Source organism: Rhineura floridana, chromosome 2, assembly GCF_030035675.1.
Source record: "Rhineura floridana isolate rRhiFlo1 chromosome 2, rRhiFlo1.hap2, whole genome shotgun sequence".
In the NCBI taxonomy this organism is placed as follows: Eukaryota; Metazoa; Chordata; class Lepidosauria; order Squamata; family Rhineuridae; genus Rhineura; species Rhineura floridana.
This window is the reverse complement of record NC_084481.1, coordinates 20,560,285-20,566,056: the sequence shown is the minus strand read 5'-3', so window position 1 is coordinate 20,566,056 and position 5,772 is coordinate 20,560,285.

Here is a 5,772-nt window from a genome sequence, read left to right as displayed (position 1 = left end):
AATGTATTCTTTCCCTGCCATTGAAGGCGTCATTAGAAATCAGTTTAATAGGAAGCATGGTAGGGGGTTATGCTGAGAAATTTGGTACAAATCTGAAAGAAAGTGATGCATCATCTGGCAGTTCATCACTGAATGTTGTGCTTTTTCTCAGCGATCTGTTCAGAAAGTGAAATGGTTGTTCTTGGGGAAAAAACAATAAAGAGAGAAGTGACTGTTCCAAACTTCATGCTTTATGTGACACCAAAAACAGGAGTTACATAATGGATATAGCCAAAGACTGTTTTTCAAAAGAGTCAGGAACATTAGAACTAATTTACAGCTGATCTCTTGAGCTATATCTCATATGCAGCATTCCACGGTGAAAGAAACGATATTTAATGGCCTTTGGTTATACTGTACTTTGTGATGAGCTCTCTTGCTTCACCACCTTTTTCTGTGCATCTCATAAGTAAAGGTAAATCAAAGGATGACAGTAAGGAACTACTTTAGACTCACAGTTGGTTCAGTGAACCCTACGTGACTGCTGGGAGTTCTGCAGAGCATCAGCATGAGGACTCTGTTAGCCCTGCTACCTCTGGGTGGCACTGGCAAGTTTGAACCTGAGTTCTTACACATGCAAAGCATGTGCTCTACCTGAGAGCTATATGTGAAGACTGTCTTGCTTTTTACATCAGTGGGAGGGCATTTGCTTCTGTACTTGTGAGTAATTCAGGAACAAAGTACTCAGTCATGTGTTGCATCTCTATTAACACCTATAGGAATTTAGAAGGGTCCTCTAGGGGGTTAGGTATATCTAACTGCACATCAGATTTGGCTGCCAGTAATGCGTGATAGATCGAAGTACAGCTGGCCAGACACCTGCCGTGAAAAATATGAAGAAATAAGCCAAGGGATTCTGAAAATGGCCATCTCTGTCACATTAGAGGAGTTTAATCAAAATTACCTGTAAATCGAAGGCATCTCAAAATAGCTAGAAAAAAAACAGAAAAAATTGAACACTCATACCACATGCTGTACCTTGAAATAAAAGTAAGTTGTCTTCAGCAATTGTAGTCCAACAACTGGGAAGCAAGATTACCTATATCAAAACAGCTGTATTTTTGCTTGCCTTCCTCTACCAAGGTCCGTTCTTATTAATGCTAATACAACAGACTTACCTCATGGGCTTTTTGTGAGGACTGGATAGATAGCATTTGTGAAGAATTCTGAGAGTCCTAAATAGCAAAGTGGCAAAAGTAAAATGTTGGGAGAAAAGAAGAAAATCGAACTTCCAACTCCTGGTCCTTTCATTATTAATCAACATTGAAATGACTTTACTGAAAGACCCAGTGACAAAAATTACATTTTTTATATGCCATCTCTGGGATTGCGAGGTACTTATCTAAAATTAGTTTAAGCTTACTTTCAGCTATGAACATTAGAAAATAGATAGACAGATATATATTTACTGGAAGAATACGATACTGATTAAAATATACTTAGGGATGCCTTGAAACATAGATAACTCTGACTACATGTGTATAATCATTCCTCCTTTCAGAATAACCCACCATGTCCAGTTTTAAATAGCATAAGCTGGTCACAGCTGAACCTCCTGCTTAGGCACTTCTGAAGGAATTGCTGTAGGTGTTACAGATGCAACATAAGCATCAGCCATGATGAATGCTCTTCCCATAAACTACATAGACACTTATATTGATATTTACTACCTGCATCCGACAACTAATCAGTCATTCATATCAAGAGCATTTTATTAAGTTATTGCAGGAGAGAGCTGTAATAAATGTCTTCCTAGGGAATGTGCTTTCCCCTAATGACAGTGTAAGCTGCAATTTTGGGGGCACACTTCTATCAACAGTGTATGTCGTATGCTGTTTATGTTGCTGCTATTTTAAGTCTTGAACAAAAACTGCTTTTCCAGTTCCCGTTATCTAAAAGTTACGGCACCTATTGGAGATGGAATATAACACAGTGGAAGAGCATCTGGTTTGCAGGCAGAATCCTAGAATCTTCATTTTAAAAGATTAGGTACCAGGTGCCCCTCTCAGAAACTGGTCTATTACATTTAAACAAACTTTCATAACATCCTCCAATAGAAGGGCTTTTTGAGAATATAAAGGAAGAATAAAAGAGCTTACCATTTCAAAACAGCCACTAATTGTTAGAGGGAAAAGGCTCATCTATAATATATATAATGATTTTCCCATTAGAGAAGACATTGATGCAATAATCTTTTTTTAGAAAAACTAAAGGGTCATTCAATCCCAGTCTCTCCTGTGATATTTTTTCTTGATCAGTTAGCATTTGGTCAATGTAAAAATTTTAATTAGTTTAACTGGTAGATCAGACAATTAAAGCATGCAGCCCTGATTGTGATCCTTTCAGAACCTTGCATGTGATTCCGTTATATCACAGGGAACAGAAGAAGAGCCTTGCCGGCTCAGATCAAAGGCCCATCAAGCCCAGTATTCTGTTTCCCACAGTGGCCAGCCAGATGCCTTTGGAAGCTCCCAAGCAGGACATGAGGGCAGGAGCCTTCTCTTATTGTTCCTGGTGACTAGTATGCAGAGCCATGCTTCCCCTGATCCTGGAGATGGTTAGTATGTAGCCATCAGAACTAAAGAATCAATGCCTAAAACTGGGACAGGCCCAGGAAGAGTCCTGGGGAAGAACCATTGCTAGAGTTAATTGAACTGGCATAACTGGAGATGACTGCCAGGGGTGGAGAAGCAAAAAGAATTAGACATGAAACGCCTCACCACTTAAACTTGTACACAAACCGAGAAAACCCAACATTAAGTAAAAACATTTACTTAAGTAACTCACAGTACTTTGAGTTGTGATCCCTGCTCTATGTTGACAAACATTCTACTACAAGGCAAATATTTTCTTAATTGATAGTGGAAGGGAAATGCTTCCTTACCTAAATATGATGAAAAAATAATCCTTATATAAAACATCTAAAAGCCCTTTGTTCTTTCTTTGCATTTCCCTTCTGCAAACATTGTGGGAGTATTTTTCTACAGTTAGAAGATTTTGTTGCCGCTCCTAGTGAAGTTTTATTTTGGTAACTTGAAACACCAGTGGCTGATTATTCAAACAGCTAGTTCTATATGGAAGGATACTCCTCTTGTTGAATCCAATGTAATATGTTCTATCTGGAAGAGATGGTTTTATGACTCAATAGGTCAATAAAACATGTGCACTGTGCTTTAATAAAAATCTTACAGTGGTAACCCAAATACTGTGCCAGCTAAAGGTTTTAATCTGTGATCTCTCAACAAATTTTTAATTTGCCTCTTTGATATTATGTCCCTCCCCACGACAGCTGAAAGTAGAATAAGCAGAGGCCCACCCTCTGACCAGTGGTAGACCTCCCCCCCCCCGCATTTTCAACCCTATCTTTGAATCTGTGAGAACTGTGAGAACAGGATGCTGGACTAGATGGGCCACTGGCCTGATCCAGCAGGCTCTTCTTATGTTCTTATGAATTTATAATGGCTTGAATTTTTTATTTAAAAATAAGCTGATAATGTGATGCTGGAGAATGCTGAGACTAGTGCCAACTTTTGTTTTAAAAAATATTTTGCCTATCTCACTCTAGATGGGGCTTCCAATAGTCTCCCATCCAAGGAACTGACCTGACCCACAGCCACCGCTTCAGCAATGAACCTGCAGTGCTCCCAAATCATTTGCTGTATCCAGCCCAAGACGATATTCAGAGCTTGCCACAGTTGCAATAGTGGAATAATAAAACATACAGAGCCCTGACCATAAAGCACTGTTGGGAAGAAAAATACAGTTTTGCAACTGGTCCTAATGGGGATAAGTAACATAAAGGCAAAAAGAGATCACAGTATGAAGCCTTATGTTTTCTAGTATGTTTCTTTGAACAGTGTACTGTATCTTTTAACGAATTCATGACACAGAGAAATTGGTACAGGTCTGCTTCTAACATGGTGATGGGTGAATTTCCTAATGCAGCTTCCTTAGCAATGTGGTTCAAAGATGCCACCAAGCCCCTTTTGGACCAGGAGTTGGCAAGCCTATTTGCAGTTACCAGATAAGGCTGTTTTGTGTTAAAGCTGCTTTGTGTTAAAGTTGCTGTCAGAACAAGATTGTGCTGGCTGGTGAATCTATATAGTTGTCTCCCTAAGGAAGCCTACTGCCACTCAGTAATGTTGCTTTGGGGTCACCCAGCTAAGAGAAGCTGACATTTTAACAGGGCCACAGCATTTTCCTGAAGGAGCTGAGAAAAACTGGCAGCTGAAGAAAATAGGTGTCAGGTTTTTAATGGAATTTTTCTACTGCATTATATGGTGCCCTGAAAGCACTCTTTAAACAAGTAAATGGTGCTTTTAAGGTTTTGACTGATAAATGGAAAAGGCCTCTGTGGCTAAACACAAAATTTAAATACAACGTTTTCCCATTATGCTTTCAAAGATCCAGATTTGGGCTTTTAGTGTGTTACAGACCATTGGACCCCTTTTGCACTATTTTCCTATTAAGACTATTTTATCCATTGTCAAAAGTGCAGCTCTCATGGTGTCAAGGGGAAAAAATAATACACTATAGCAAAGTAGTTAAGCATTTAATTACGTATCTACAAAATTTCAGATTTGAATCCAATTTGGATGTATTAGAGGGGAGCCTCTAGCTCACCTAGAAATATGTTTAGGCTGAGAAAGTTGAAGGCAAGCCAGCCATGTCTTATACCCTCCTCTGGTAATAGGTTGTTACTAATTTACATAGTGCCATCTATGTAAATGGATAAATAATATCCCACAATAAATAATGAACAATGCATGACACTTGTACAAAGCATGAAAGGATAGATCCCTACCTCAAAGGGTTTATAATCTAAAAATAGACACTGGAGACAAATTGCTTTTGCCAGAGGTCTGAACACTTTAAGAATCCAGGTATATGCAGACTACAGGGTTATAATTAAAGAACCATTCTGCTTCCAGAATTCAAAAAGCCTATCGTGTGGATGTTTTCCAAGGCAGAAGTAATCTTACTTTTGTGAAATATATTACATCAGATCTCTTTATTTCTTTCAATCCTATGGTAGCAATACAGCAAGACCTGGACCAGTGCCTGGACCCGGTGGTGGGCTAGATGAGGGCCAGGAAACTGATACTGAATCCTAGCAAGACAGAGATGCTGTGGATAGGTGGTTCCCAAGTTCAGATAATTGGTCAATTGCCTGCTTTGGATGGGGTCAAAGATACTCTGAAAGAGCAGGTTCATAATCTGAGGGTGCTCCTGGATCCATTTTTGTTGCTAGAGGCCCAGGTGACCTCAAAGGCTGCCTGTACCTTTTACCAGCTTTGGCTGGTAAGACAGCTGCGGTGGTTCCTGGACTGGGATAGCCTGACCACTGTTGCCTATGCACTGGTAACCTCCAGGCTGGATTACTGTAACGCATTCTATGTGGGGCTGCCCTTGAGGTTGGTCCAGAAGTTGCAGCTGCTGCAAAGTGTGGCAGGGCCACTGCTCACTGTGGCAGGACACCACCACGTTACCCTACAGCTGAAAGAGTTGCACAGACTGCCCACTAGCTGCCATGCCAAGTTCAAGGTGCTGATTTTAGTATACAAAGCCCTATACAGCTTGGAACCAGAATACCTGAAAGACAAGTCTTACCCCTTATATATCCAGTTGATCGCTGCACTCTGCAGTTGAGGGCGTCCTGCAGGTACCATCTTACCAGGAGGTCCGTTCTGCACAACATGGGAAGAAGACCTTTAGTGTTGTGGCACCAACACT